Raw genomic sequence first — 16,320 nt, 5'->3', positions numbered from 1 at the left:
GGGTGGAGAGGGAGGGGATGGTGGGCTAAGGAGGGGATATATGGAGGATTTAGGGGTTGATATGGAAGGTTGGACATGGTGAGGTTATTAAGAGGGAAGGGGAGGGTTAGGGGTGAGTAAAGTTGGCAAGATATAAATGCGGAGGAGAGGGATGGGGGAGAGGGAGCTGAGAGGTATAGGGTTTGAGTATTGCGAGAGAAACTTTAGGTCAGGGGAACGGTGGAATGTAAGGGTAGATAGGGAGTCAAGAGGAAGAGTTAAAGTAGGGAGTGAGAAAAAATACTGAGGTGTNGTGAGAGAAAAGACGATGAAGGATGGGGAAGGGAGGGTAACAGGACAAGTGTCACGTCACGTTTAGGGTAACAGGAGAGGTAATAACTGTAACGGATAATGAGAGGGGTATCAGCTGTTAAGGTTCAGGAAAGGGGACTTTAGTGTCAAAATTAAGGGTGTGTCAACTGTTTAAGGTAAGGGACCAAGGGCAATAGGGGAACCAACTGTGTAGGGTCAAGGAAGTGGGCATCAACTGATAAGTGTAAGGGAGGGGGCCAAGAGCAAGGGGGGATATCAACTGATTAAGGGAAAAGATAAAAACTTTCTGGGGTAAGGGAATGAGGTAACTTGATTATAAATAATGGCAGAGGGAGAAAGCAGTAAAAGAGAGATTCTGTACTGTTTTCAGTTAAATAATTCTATTGAAACCATTTCTCTGAATTTAAATAATGATTTGTGTAAAGGAAACTGTCATTGTAATTTCAGTGTAGGTGTATGAGATTATCAACTCGCTTTGTGAAGTTTCAATACACAGTATATACACCATAATATAAAGGAGGATTATTTTCTCTCCCGTTATATCGGTCACAAGCAGAGATATTCACAGGGAGTGGAGATTCCGTAAGCGACTGGAGAAAAAGCGTGGTGCACTCAAACGTCTATTGAAATACCTTGACCTATTTAGGCTGTTTTGGGTTTGTGAATGAATGAATCACAGACTAGTGATGTATTCAACCTCATCAAGTTTGATATTGTGGGTGGAGTGGGGGGGGGGACACTAAGAACACTCGGGTATCTATAGTAAAAATAAAGACGGGAGTTAATCCTAACTGTATACTTTGCATCCCATTGCAGTGAAATTTGAACAGTTTTCTTCACAGTTTGATAAAGAAAACAAAATACAAAAAATATGATAAGAAACAATTCTAGATTTGACTATTAGCAAACGAAACTCTAAGGTTCCTAATTTTTCTTACAGAGGCTTTTATCTGAGAAGGACTTGAGAAAATGAATTTTATTCCAAGATTTAGACATTTTTTCACAGTTTGACAAATAAAAATAAAAAATTTAAAAGAAATAAATAAGAAAAATTGAGATTTCACTTTTTCGGATAAACAAAAAAATTGTTTCCTAATTTTCATTATTCATACATTCGTTCATATCTTTATTCCTGTGTAATGGAACAGTTCCACACGCATGATGAACAAGTAGTCATGTCATAAATATGTGTACACCAGCACTTCGCGTGACAAAATAACAAAAGTACAATGAATTCATCAACAAATAAATAATGGCTATATGGAAGTGGATGGAAAATAAGACATTTAACTATAAATATTTTACGAAGATATTATCTTTTTTACTGGACCAAATTTAACCAACACACATTCATGATGTAAAGTTATGCTGGTGAAAGATTGTGCCTGAGGAAGTTTAGGGAAAATATCACATAGCATGTTAAATGGTTCTAACTTTGAATAAAGTGGTGATAATTAGGGCCGAAAAGTCAATACAGTAGACGAAGTGGAGGGGTGCATAGCATTTTTCATTACACTCCTCCTGTCACCCCCCTCAAAAATCATAATGAGACCTTCCATCACCATAAAACTCTCCTCACAACAAGACACTATGTGAGCAAACCATACTGTGACCCATTAATCATGTAACATGCTCTAAAGGCGTATATGCAAATGCGACAAAATAAAAACTGTTAAAAATTCATCTTACAATACAGGACGTTAGCAATAGTGAACGGATAAAACACCTTTTGTCCCGGTGTAGATAGGAAGGGATATCGTTTTAGTGATTGAAGGTTATCTGTTCCTTGTCAAAGCTGTATACAATTTTAAAATGATACATATTTTTTTGTGTCTAATTATGAGGACGATTATGACTGGTGCCATCGTGAGACTGGATTTGTTAACGTAAGGCAGTTTTATTTATCGCGAAACCTTGTTACCATTAAAACTAGAAATAAATGAGATCTATCACTTGCAAATAAGATGCAAATGATATGCAAATGATCTAAAGTAACGTTAATGCACTTATTCTTATTGAATGTTTTAAGTCTATAAAGGTTGAGACCTATTTAAGGCTATAAATGTTGAGGCCTATATCAATCAAGGATGTCATTGGCGATGACAAAAAAAATATATGCAAATAGCACAGTTACAGAATAATTAAAGTACACAAAATAGCGGCGATGTCATTTGTCATGAAATTGTGTCATCCATGTAAGTTGCTTGACAATTTTAAATATCGGCTTTTGAAGTGTTAGTTAATGACTTTTACGGTACTACCTTGATTTTGATTTTAAATCTTCCAGCTGTTCGTCCTGATTTCTGAATCACATGTATGACTAATATTTAGGCCCAAAAAAAAAAAAGGGTCTGTTTAGGGTTGCATGGGCAAAAAAACAAGGGTAGGTCGGTCAATTTTTTTATTTATTTTTGTATATTTTTGTGTACCGTGTGGTCATGTGATACAAAAAATGACATAAACAAGGTTCATTTTTTTATTTTTATTTTTTTCATCATAAAGTTTTGGGTCGGGGGTAAAAAGCTAGGGTCGGTCGGGAACCCTCAACAGACATATTTTTTTGGCCTTAGATGTTTACCTTGGTTTCTTAATAATTTGTGTTACTGATTTTGTTATTCTGTTTGGTTTATGAATCACTTCTGATTCTTGTTTAGACACCAGGTTTAGTGTTTCGCCATAAACCCTGTACTTTATATAGTGGTTCATTCAAACTTAATGACAGTAACCCAGTTTTACAGCAGAAACAGCATTTACCGTATTTTACAGTGAAGAAACACTAACAGTAACTTTGACAGGATAACAGGCTTACAGCAGAATACTTCTTTTGACGGTAAACTAGTATCAATACAGCAAAGATAATTGGTATTGACCAAGATTACAGCAGAGATAAAATACTTTACTGACCGATAATTTGTTTCAATTAAAGTAGACCAAGCTTACAGCAAAGATGAAATAATGTTTGAACTAGAAACTAGGAACAAAAATGAAATAACTTGCTTGATAGAAACACAAGAACATGGCAAAAATAATGACAATTATAAATATCAGAAAAAATCTTTGTACTCATGAAATCTGTTAAATAACAGAACATATTTTCAATAAGAACAAATCTCTCTTTACATAGGGTGGTAGGTCTAAATAGTAATCACCCTTAAGAAATATCAATAAAAACTAAAGGCTTGGGATGATAAATGGCAAAAACTTAGATAACATTATTTTTAACATATCACCCTGAAAGGATCTTTCTCATATACAGTAATGGATGCATCCGGGACGAGAGGTTTATACTCAGTGACTTGCAAATTTGTTAAATTTACCTGACATCTTTATATCTTCAGTGTGTGGTTATCATACATTATGCAGATAGAAGAAGAATAATTAAGAAAGATTACCTGTAGTTTTTACCTGTAGATATTTACCTGTAGGAGGTGAACATGGTATTTAAGGTAACTGTAAACACATATATATATTCTTATTAAGGAACAGTTGCATAGTCCCAAATGTATTTCTCTAATGATAATTTCATTATGGTTCACATACATATAACATTAGATTTGACATTGGATAATAAACATTTTTACCAAGGGCTACCCAGAAATAGATAAACAATATCTATACAACTATTTTTGACCATTATTTGGAATCTGACAAAATTAGTATCCTGCATATATCATTAAGTCTAATGCAAATCACCGGTATAATATGTGAAATAGCAGATATCCTTAACTCTAGCACAAATCACCAGTATAATATGTGAAATTGCAGATATCCTTAACTCAAGCACAATTCACAGGTATAATATGTGAAATAGCAGATGTCCTTAACTCTAGCACAAATCACAGGTATAATTTGTAAGATGGCAAATACATGTATATAGGGTTAGCTCCAACATAAATCACAGGTATAAAGTGTAAGGTAGCATACAACCTTAACTCTAATACAAATCACAGGTATAATGTGTAAGGTAGTATATAACCTTAACTCAAACACAAATCACAGGTATAATGTGTCAGGTAGCATATAACCTTAACTCGAACACAGAGCACAGGTATAAGGTGTAAGTTAGCATATAGCCTTAACTCTAATACAAATCACAGGTATAATGTGTCATGTAGCATATAACCTTAACTCTAACACAAATCAAAGCTATAAGGTATAAGTTAGCACAAATATAAATCACATGTATAATGTGTCAGGTAGCATATAACCTTAACTCTATCACAAATCAAAGCTATAAGGTATAAGTTAGCACAAATAAAAATCACATGTATAATGTGTCAGGTAGCATATAACCTTAACTCGAACACAGAGCACAGGTATAATGTGTAAGTTAGCATATAGCCTTAACTCTAATACAAATCACAGGTATAATGTGTAAGGTAGTATATAACCTTAACTCAAACACAAATCACAGGTATAATGTGTCAGGTAGCATATAACCTTAACTCCACCACAAGTCACAGCTATAAGGTGTAAGTTAGCACAGATACAAATCACAGGTATAATGTATCAGGTAGCATATAACCTTAACTCCAACACAAGTCACAGCTATGAGGTGTAAGTTAGCATATAGCCTTAACTCTAATACAAATCACAGGTATAATGTGTAAGGTAGTACATAACCTTAACTCAAACACAAATCACAGGTATAATGTGTCAGGTAGCATATAACCTTAACTCCACCACAAGTCACAGCTATAAGGTGTAAGTTAGCACAAATACAAATAACATGTATAATGTGTCAGGTAGCAGATAACCTTAACTCGAACACAGAGCACAGGTATAAGGTGTAAGTTAGCATATAGCCTTAACTCTAATACAAATCACAGGTATAATGTGTCATGTAGCATATAACCTTAACTCTAACACAAATCAAAGCTATAAGGTATAAGTTAGCACAAATACAAATCACATGTATAATGTGTCAGGTAGCAGATAACCTTAACTCGAACACAGAGCACAGGTATAATGTGTAAGTTAGCATATAGCCTTAACTCTAATACAAATCACAGGTATAATGTGTAAGGTAGTATATAACCTTAACTCAAACACAAATCACAGCTATAAGGTGTAAGTTAGCACAAATACAAATCCCAGGTATAATGTGTCAGGTAGCATATAACCTTAACTCTAACACAAATCAAAGCTATAAGGTATAAGTTAGCACAAATACAAATCACAGGTATAATGGGTCCAGTAACATATAACCTTAACTCTAACACAGAGCACAGGCATAACCTGTAAGGTAGCATATAGCCTTAACTCTAACACAAATCAAAGCTATAAGGTATAAGTTAGCACAAATATAAATCACATGTATAATGTGTCAGGTAGCAGATAACCTTAACTCGAACACAGAGCACAGGTATAAGGTGTAAGTTAGCATATAGCCTTAACTCTAATACAAATCACAGGAATAATGTGTCAGGGAGCATATAACCTTAACTCGAACACAGAGCACAGGTATAACCTGTAAGGTAGCATATAGCCTTAACTCAAGGTATAATTTGTAAGGCATGCAGAGGTTTATTTTTTTTCCAGTTCGTAAAAAGTATGTGACATTGTACTGCTGAAATCAGTTTGATAGTAACAAACTTTACTGTAATAATTCAGAAATTTTACAAAAACTTTTAGCAGGAGGAACTACAATTTATTAGGGTAATTAATACACATGCTAAACTATAAATACCTTTCCCTAAAAGTCATTAAGAATATTTACCTTTGTTAATATACATATATCAACTTGTGATAAGTTTTTACCTGTTTTATGTTTACCTGTGTTTTATTACTGGTAACATTAACATTGAGATGTGTACCAAGAGTTGAGATGTTGTACCATTAATTACCTTAGGATAGCCTGCCTACACATGACTGTAGAATAAGTTTCAATATCATGCTACCTGTATTGGATGTATATAACTTTGTGAATGTATATCAATGCAATTTATCTTTGGGGTCCTGAAATCTAATTAGATTCTAAATTATAATTAGCAGATGAAGAAATGGACATTGATATTTAACTGTCGTGAAAGAGGTCATGCATATTCATAAATAAAACGGGTTTTCAAATTGCAAAAAATTCCGGGGTTGATCAGAATGACATTTGATTATCATGAAAGCGAAGCCATGCATATTTCAAATAGAACAGGTTGATAAGCATGGCTCCTTAATTCTGAGCAGTGTCCAGAAACATAGTTACAAATACATTTTATTGTGAAAGAAATGTGGAACTTTCATTGTCCCGTATTAAAAAAGGAATTGTTTTCACTGAAAAGTATTTTAGATTTATGTTGAAATGAATTATTTCAAATTTATAAAAGTCAATATTTTTTCTTGCAACTCTCAATCTTGTGTAAAGTTTTCAAACGAAACATTATCAATGGTTTTCTAAGGAAATGTTGTCCTCGGCGCAGAAATCAAACGAATATGCCGAATGATAATAACAGTAGGATGTTCAATTTAGCTCTGAAGTAGCTATTCAAATAATGTATGCTTCATTGAATTTGCTGATTTTAAAAAGATTGCTCGCTAAAAGGAAAATAAATGAATTAAACTCCTACAAGGGAACACTTGCATAGGGTTAAGTACAGCATACCTTTACACATGACTCAGAAGAAATTTAAATCTCAATATTTTTGTCCGGCAATCTCCTCCTACATTTATGGACTTTTAATTAATTTTGACATCTATAATTTAAAAAGTTATATATATACACCTGTTTCGCTGGAGTAACCAATTTTTTGTGATCAATTTCAGATTTGAACTTAGAGGTCCAAATTCTGTGGAAAGAGTATAGTGTGCATAATTATATATTGAAGAGGTCACAGCCTATATGTCTTAATCTAAATTTCTTGAATTTATTACTTTGGAAGTTCTTTAACAGTTTAATAAAACTTAATTGTACACAGATGATTGAAATATTCAATATAATGATTCTTATATCACAAAGTACTTGAACTAGAACGTGGATTTCTCAAGTAAATCATTAAACTCTATAAAAATATTTAATTGATCCTCAAACAAGAATTCAACCTGTGGAATTTTAAAAATGTGATTATTCACACCTCATAAAACATGCAGACATTTATAGCCAGAATGTTTATAAACTATAGAGTAGTATGAAGTTTCATTTAGTCTGGAACGTTATTAAGCCAAGGAGACTCAATTTATGGAAATATTTGCAAAATTTCATTTCTCTTTGATTGCTCAAATCATCCAGGTTAGCATTACAGGCCATCTGGGCCTCTTGTTTAAAAAGTCATGAGTGTATTTAAAACATGAATATTGCATAAATAAATTTGGATTGGAAGCGTTCACGCAGCAGTGCCATATTCCTGTAAATATTTAATGTGTTTACTCACTTTTCTGTGATGTAGTTACAGAGTCGGTATATGTTTATAAGTACTGATGTGCTATAAAAATGTTAGATAGGTCTCTTGGCGTTACATGCATATACATGTTTGTAATGCATCGCAGCATATACATTAACTCATTCACCCTTACATATTAAAACTGGACTTGCCCATTCTTTGATTTGGTAGGGTTTAAATGTAAATTTAGGGGTGAATGGGTTAAAACTGACAGACTGGGCGGTTGCATGAAGAATTCAATCCCCTTTCTTTTCGATATTCCCATTTTCTTTCTATTGCGATGTAGTCGGTGGTTTTTTTTGTTTCTTTTTTAATCGGCTCTATTACATTTACAATTTATTGTTTATATGGCCTTATAGTAACATGCTGTTGTTTCCTTGCATGTACTTAAAAATAAGATCAGGGAAATCAACGAGTCATTGAGTCATGAAATGCAGTCAACGGGAAACTGTACGTAGTTTACCATATTTTATGTAATAAGGGGACCAGGCATGGGAAAATGATGAGCTATACTATTAATGGGTCAATCAGCTTAATTAAGGATCCTTGGACCACTGCGAAAAACTGTAACTTCTTATCGGAAATTCTTTTTTTTCGACATGACTATAGCTTTCATTGAGACTAGACTTGATTCGAAATCAGGACCTCAGATTATACTATTGCTATAACTGACTTGGCTGCCTGGTCAATGAACTGTGGTGATCTTGCCCAAATGTGTTACAGTTGTATCGAAAACGAAATTAAGGGGAGGTAATTGAAATACGTAAAACCAGAGTTCAGCAGGACAGGATCCTAAATGTGTCGATCAACTTTACTCATTTACCCCTGAAATTTCATAATGAACTATTCGAACATTTGAATTGGAAGAGTTCAAATTTGTCTACAGGGGTGAATGAGTTAAAAAAATATTGATTATAGCACTTACATTTCAAAAATCCCTTATAACATACAGGAAAAGATATTCTTTTAATGTGTAAAATCTTATATTTTTGTGCCAACAAAATTTTACATTTAACATTAATAACTGTATGTTAAATTCTGTTTGTTAGACCAAACAATATTATTTCAAATAGGAGATCATGCAATATTGTTACAAAGAGGGCACTGTACGGAGAGGAAATGGCGGTTTAATTGATGTTACAAGAGATTCCTCTATAAAATAATGATCAGGATGATATGATGTTGACGGCAAAAGAAATTTTCTCCGGGCATTTTGCTAAATGGTGCATCGACATGGCACTGGGCTACTGAACCCCCTGTTGTGATCTGTTGAAAATACCAACACTGTTACAAACATAACAGAGTGGGCTGGTTGCATGTCTATATGTTGTTTGTGAGGGGCACCCCATGGGAGAAATATCAATAATTATACCGAAGCATTTTTTGGTTAACTTGCTCTCATTGAAAATGTAATGGAAATTGCATGTGTACTTGGTATAAAAGATTGGTCAAGGCCTTATCAAGGGACCAATGAAAAATTTGAGAAATATGTTCTAAATAATATGAAATGATTGTTTTCATTAATCATGCTATATCTGCAAGCATCGGCAGTTGTTGGAAGTTTATACGGGGGAGGTTTGCTTGTACAGTAGTAAACATGCCTTTATAGGTCCAGTAGAAAGATAGGTGGTATTTGTTTTGGAAGGGTGAAGTTGGGAGGGGGGCAGAAAGGACAGCAGAAAATTAATTTTGTTTTTAATCTCCATATTGCTTAAAACTTTTTTTGTGCTGAAGATATTGAATCTGATGACATTTTACATGCTGTATGAATCAGATGTTTGTGAGGGGAGGCAAGGGGAGGTTACAATAAAAATATAGAATGGGCTTGTAGAATTTTTTATAATTTGCAATGTAGGTTAGCATTCTTAATATGAAAATGGTACATCCCTGTAGTTGTATTATCTGTTCAAAACAACACCTGGATGGAATAAGATATATGCCATAAGTACGTGCACTTGTGTGTTGAGAATTGGGGGGGGGGGGGCGATAATACTCCTGCATTTCATTAATCAATATTTGTATTGAACCATGCATGATCATAGCATTATAACATTCAATGATGTACAACATGTAGGTTGTAAAACAGTGATGTAAAACTACTAATGCTTATAGGCCCCAACCGGGGAGTAGTTGTCTTACTGTGGAGGGATTCCCACGAGGGAAATTTGGGGGAAATTTGCCGTAATATAGCAATAGGCATGCCGAGTGATTGATGTGCATTGTACCAGTGGATTACATTGGAAACAAGAAATAGTTGCATGTGAACTGAATTAAAAACATGATGTGTTTGGTAGTATGGCTAATTGGTAGGGGGAAAGGGAAAGAGTTGGGGGGGGGGGGGGATAAATTGTATACACATGCGTTATGTATTATTATAGATCTACACTGTAACCTTGTCGTACTGTGTTGTGTACGATGCGTTAAAAAACTGTAAAACAAACAGAGGTTGGAAGCATGTGTATAGGGATCAGCTCGAGTTGCCTGTGACGAAACTCGGAGATGTAGATGCACATATATACGTGTATTGTGTTATAAACTGCCTTTTCATGCTTGCTTTGCAACCATGTTGGCACAAAGTCAATTTCATGAAAAATAAATAATTAAGGAGCGATATTGACAAAAATACATCAGACTGTTCTGCAAAAACTGCTTCAATGAAATTAACAGCTGGAACCTCCAGTGTTATAGAAGTTTCAAAGCAACTGCTACAATTCTGTGATGCTGTCTGCAGCAAATGCTGCCTACTGTCTGCAAAACTGTAATTGATTTTGGTCTGTGTCACTTCAGAAATGTGTTAAGCTGATATTACATTTTCAGAAACTAATTAGAAATTTTAGATTTTGATTATCTTTAATAGCTTACCTTCCGTAATAGTTTTGCTTTTCAAAAACTAGAACTTGAAAATTGCCTCCAAACAGTCTCAATCCACCATGCAGAAGTATTTTGTAATTTGATTACTCAACTGAAATGGACCAGAAAGGAAAACAATGATTTTTTTATTTTTTTTTTAAATAATCAATATTTTGAAATAAGGATCATTTAATTGCTATGAAATGTCCTTGGGAGTTTAAATGACCAAAATTACTTAATTACTGTCGTAGTTACAAATTGTCATTACTTTAGACAATAAATCTTGGTTTAATTTCTGCCTGGTGTTTAATTGTTCCGTACGTAGCACACTAACCCTGACCTCGCTAAAGTGCGCTCAATGTGCAATGGTTTTGAGGCTTCAATGATCCGATTACCATCCGTTAGACAGGCGTTGACATCGACCAATCAAACGGTAATTGCAGATTGAAGCCCTCTTTGCAATTATAGAAGCGCTGCAGGTCCATGCAGATCACACATGATAAGAGTTATGTGGTCTTCTTGCACTGTTGCATGGAAATCTAATCATAAAAAATCATTTTCATCGGTGACGAGAGTTTAAATTTTGATTGAATATTTTGCAATCAAACCTGCGGGTTAAGGTAATTAGGATTGTGTCGCCATTTCTCAGTAGAATTTCTTTAAATTTTGTAGTTATATTGCTTAGAAGTAAAGAAAATTTTCTGCCGCAAAAAAATAAAGGTTGTCAGATGTTTAAGGATTTTAAATGGAAATTTATGTAAAAAGGAGTGAATTTAAAAAAAAAATGAAACACACAATGTTTTGTAAAAAAATGTCAATCAAAATGATACTGACATAGATTAGTATTGCATTAATGTATATCAATTTAATAAATGCTTAAATTGTATAAAATAAATTATCTATAAACGATTAAAAATTGACATTTTATAATAAAACCATATACACATACGTAGTAATTGCATGTAAGAGTTATCGTTCTTGAAAAACTTCACAGTAGTGAAATAGGTAGCCGGTTTCCTGAAGTACAGAACAATGGACACATGTGACTCATTGATAAAAAAACAACTGAATTAATGCCTGGATTGCTTTGAAATACTTTAATATTGAAAGAACACACTGTTCTGTTAATAATAAACATACAATATTCATCAGTTTAATATTAAACATTAGAATATGCGGAAATTGTGATACTGTCTCCCTACATTGGATATTCAACTAGGGATGTACTTCCTATTTCCGTTTAGCAATACACTCCTATGACCTATGGAAATCTTAACTATTTACTGATATACAGTGCATTACTCAAAATATTTGTGTGATAAAATAGGGAATCGATGTCCCTAAAATAAATTACGACAAACTGTTCTGTTGTCACACTACAAACCGTCCTAACGAATAAAGAGTTTTGATCACCGGAAGACAACGTAAAATATTTGTAAACAAGGCAACATGCTTTCATTGACTGTAAACATAACACTCTATGACTGATGCATGCGCACGCATCTCATGTGACCCCCTAGTACCGACAGGGGAGAAAACAGATTTTTTTTATCTCTACAAAAAAAGGCCGGTAATTGAATTCTTATAGTGCTGTAGAGAGCTTTACTTTACATTAACGAATTCATCCCTGAAGACACATTTGAACTCTTCCAATGCAAAGGTTGGAATAGTTCATTATGAAATTTCAGGGGTGAATGAGTTAATAGGGCACTTTGTAAACTTTTGTGTATTATATCATAATTAATAAACCTAAGAAAAGATTGATTTTAAAACACAGTAGGAAGGAAGAAATATTTAAACTTAACACAGGAAAAGCACATGATTGAATCCTTGTAATTATAGTCAATACTTCTGCATGGCAGGTGAGGTAGAAGGTTAAATATGTCGTACACTGTTTGGTCAACCCAGCTCCACTATTATAGCTTTATTTGCTGGGGGCAGTCTTAAGCACAAGTGAAAGATAAACACATATCTTGGATGTGCAAATATTTCCTGATGTACCCAGATTTCCCGATTTAATCCCTAGGCACATTGAGGTCGAACCGCATAAATGGGAAAGGTTAAGTGCATTATCTACACGTCCAATCTATTTGACCAATCAAAGCCAGGAACACAATATGTCACAATATTAACTCATTCACCCCTGAAATTTCATAATGAACTATTTCAACCTTTGAATTGGGGGAGTTCAAATGAGTCTTTAGGGGTGAATGAGTTAAGGATGCCCAACATAGCCAAAACAGTTAAATATTTTTGCAATGCAGTCAGCCAAATATTTGAGGCATGAACACAGAATATCATAATAGTCTTTCAATTCAGGAATTACGTGAAAAACACAAAATGTCATGATCTTTTAATTTAGGAAGCCAAACACACCAAAGAACACAAGATGGCACTTTTTTTGTTCAGTTCAGGTTATCATCCATGCACAGTCAAAGACAGAATATAATCTCAATCCCAACTCAGGCAGACACATGATATCATTAATTCATTCAGCCAACCACAGTCAAAGCTTTAATCAGCCAATCACAGTAAAATATTCAAGCAGCCAATCATGTTCAAAGATTTAATTAGCTATCATGTTTTTTTTATCATTATAAATTTGATCATGATTTAATGTTTCGTACAGATTTACTTGTGTGGACAAATGATCTTTAGTAGGGGTCAGGACTGAAAGTTAACTTTGTCAGGGGTGTATTTCCTCTAGCCATACACCCCCGGGGGGCTTAGAAGATTTTATGTTGGAGCTTGTGAAACTGCTAAATGTTTACTATGAAAAATATGCAGTGATTTTTGTTTTAATTGTAAATTTGATTTATCAGGTGTAACATGTCGAATCTCGGTTATCTAACGAGATGTTGACAGGTATATTGCAAGTCATTAATAACACCACAGAACCCCCTCCATCACACCAGCCCTCATTTATTAACTGGTATTGCTTTTAGTTCATTTTGTCCTTGTGTTATGATGCTATTGGTATTGTTTTTCCTACTTTTTTAGATACCTGGTATGTATGTCAACTCATTCACCCCTACATTTTTAAAGTGGACTTGCCAAGTCTTTGATTTGGTAAAGTTCAAATGTGACTTAAAGGGTGAATTGGCTAGGTCTGACAACAAGTCTCTTTATATAAATGCCATCAATGACGTAAGTTTTGCAAGTGATCTATTTTCACGTAGAGGTGACGTCAGTCTGTAATGCTGTAACGGTATAAATCTACAATGATGTAAGTAATAGATAATACTCTTAAGTTCATATAATAATCGTGTCTCCAGATATTGTTCGATAACTGTGCGGCTCATACTCCTGTGTATGTGCTCAACACACCTCAATAAGGTATGTGTAAGTGATTAAAATATACAGATCGAGAGACAAAGGCCAAAACCGACAGTTTTAATTAAAAAAGGCGATCACTAAAGGAAGTAGGTGAATACGTTAATGGTTTAATGTGGTACATCGTAAGTTTTAATTAATGTCATCAATCAGAGGGAGTGTCGAAATGATATCATCCGCTTGATTCATTATCCATTGTAGGGTAATTAACTACCACATGTTTATCTGGGACTGTATTGTTTGGAGTGACTTATATTGGAGTTGGCTATCCTGATAATCCTGATAACCATCATACCCCTACCCTCCCCCTACCCCCACCCCCACCTCAACCCCCTACCCCAACCCTACCCCCCACATCTTAACTGCATTGCTCCAAAACCCTCCCATCAACCCTCATTTTCTCCACCACCAACTTAAACTTTATCAAGCCACCCCACCCTTCTTAGATATACCCCTGGTTATATCTTAATATTTAATATATACAATACATAAAATGCCACACACAACTACCCTATACGAACCTTCAATAATCTTCCCACAGCCAACCCCCAAACCCCTTTCCAGTCACCTTCTGTAAATGTCTTACTTGCTCACCCCTAAATCACTTTCCCCACCTCATCTTAAATTAAGAGCACACCCCTGTGTACTCTCCTCACCCTGAAACTCCAACAAGTGTGACTTGGGTTTCTTTCGTGTGATCATCATGAAATTGAAGGCAAGTACGTGCAAGTCCAATTGTGTTGATTAAAATTCACGAAAGTCTTACTCAATAACAATGCCACGCACGGTACTGCAGCCTTGACATGCCTGTTCGTTAGCCTCGCTTTCAAACGGAATGACAGCTAGCATTCATTTACAACACTGTGTAAGCAAAGTTGATATTGCAAACTCGCACATACATTGTGTACACCCTGAAATTGATTTTTGCTCTGCTGGAGTGAAAATGCATACATTTGAGCCCTTCTTGCAATAATCAATTTTGGTATCCGGGATTCGAGTAAGGCATTATGTTTGCGGGGACCTTGAATCTTGATCAATTACATTTATTGTGAAATTGATTAATACCTTTGCACATGACTATTTTGTTAACTGAATGGCTCAGTTCTGCACCAACTTGGTGGACGACGTGTAGTCATTGCTTTAAATGGTCGTGTTTGAAGTAAAAGATCGATCTGTGTTGTCATTGTTAAAACAAAGTTTAGACAAAATCGCACGACTTGATGGCTTGATAAAAACGATCGCGGTAATCAATTGCATTGTATTTACAATGTGTTGTCAAGACATCAATCGTATTTCTTAATGAAAACTGACCATGTATTCCATTTCTAAGCCGACAGCACTGGTAGGAAACTTGATAAATCTTCTATTTGCGTTCAATATGTAACGAAAAAAGCAGTGTTTAAAATTAAATACAGTACATTCTAAAAAATAATGTTAAAATAAAGAACATGTAAGAAATTTCTCGAAGTCTAAAATCATTAACAATTCACATTTCAGAAACAAAGACAGGAATTTCATATGATGCACATGAAAGACAGTATTAAAATATGAAAATTACACTGTTACATTTGATCTTGAATTAAATTAAGTTTCTTGGAAAGAATTTGTTGTAGTTTTACATGTTGTCTTATTTTACGAAAGACTTTTTTTCCAATCTGGTTCAAAACCTCCGTATGTATTTACACGACCCTTTGAATTTGTTGCTAGGATCAGAATATATTTCTAAACTTTTGAAAATTTGTTTTAAACAGGATGAGTAGTGTTTTTATGGGTAATATACCGTGCCTGGTGTAAAAGCCCCCACTGTATACCATAATGTTTTATTTAAACACACAATAGTGTACTCTTTGCATCAGGCAGGAAAACTCCTGTTCCAACGTTGCCTTTAAGTGGTACAACTCCACCAGCAGAATTTTGAAATCAATAGCGGTGTGTCTCCGGAGACTGGGATATTTTAAACATTGAACCAAACCGCTACACGGGTCCGAGAGTCTGTGCCCAAGATCCCTTTATACTTGTGCCGTTTTATCCTACCCCGGAGGACAGGACTTTTTTTTCTGCTGATGATGTGTTGCTGTTCATTGATGAATATTATATATTGAAAAAGAAATTGTGTACCGTATTTACTATTTTAAGTGTACATGGCCTCGATCCTACTGATAAAAAGTTCCTCCCATAATTGCTCCTTCCATATCTGTTGTAAGTGTGTTCTTGCAACTTTATCATGTGTGAAAAATATGCACTGGTTTATAACGATAAATATCCCTCCTCCCTCTGTGTGAATAAATATTGTCTAAGGGAGGTGTTTGGGTATTAAAGGCCAAAGACTATATAAAACTTTAAGTTTGTTCTGGGTTTTCAGGAAAGCGTAAACATATTTGTATGCCGATGCAAAGGCCAAGGCCATTCTTTATACAGCGTTACTATAGAGCTTTACACCCCCCTCCCCCCCCCC

The 16,320-nt window shown here is 34.7% G+C and overlaps 1 protein-coding gene across 7 annotated transcripts in view; it reads left to right on the top strand.

Moving 5' to 3' along the window:
• Positions 1 to 16,320, top strand: part of LOC110450915 (zinc finger protein 236-like) — a 216,763-nt gene that overhangs the window by 158,256 nt on the left and 42,187 nt on the right. The window lies entirely within an intron of this gene.

The sequence above is a fragment of the Mizuhopecten yessoensis genome, unplaced genomic scaffold (assembly GCF_002113885.1).
Source record: "Mizuhopecten yessoensis strain PY_sf001 unplaced genomic scaffold, ASM211388v2 scaffold5547, whole genome shotgun sequence".
NCBI classification, from domain to species: Eukaryota; Metazoa; Mollusca; class Bivalvia; order Pectinida; family Pectinidae; genus Mizuhopecten; species Mizuhopecten yessoensis.
Note: the sequence above shows the minus strand (reverse complement) of the source record. Positions and strands in the feature narration are given on the sequence as shown.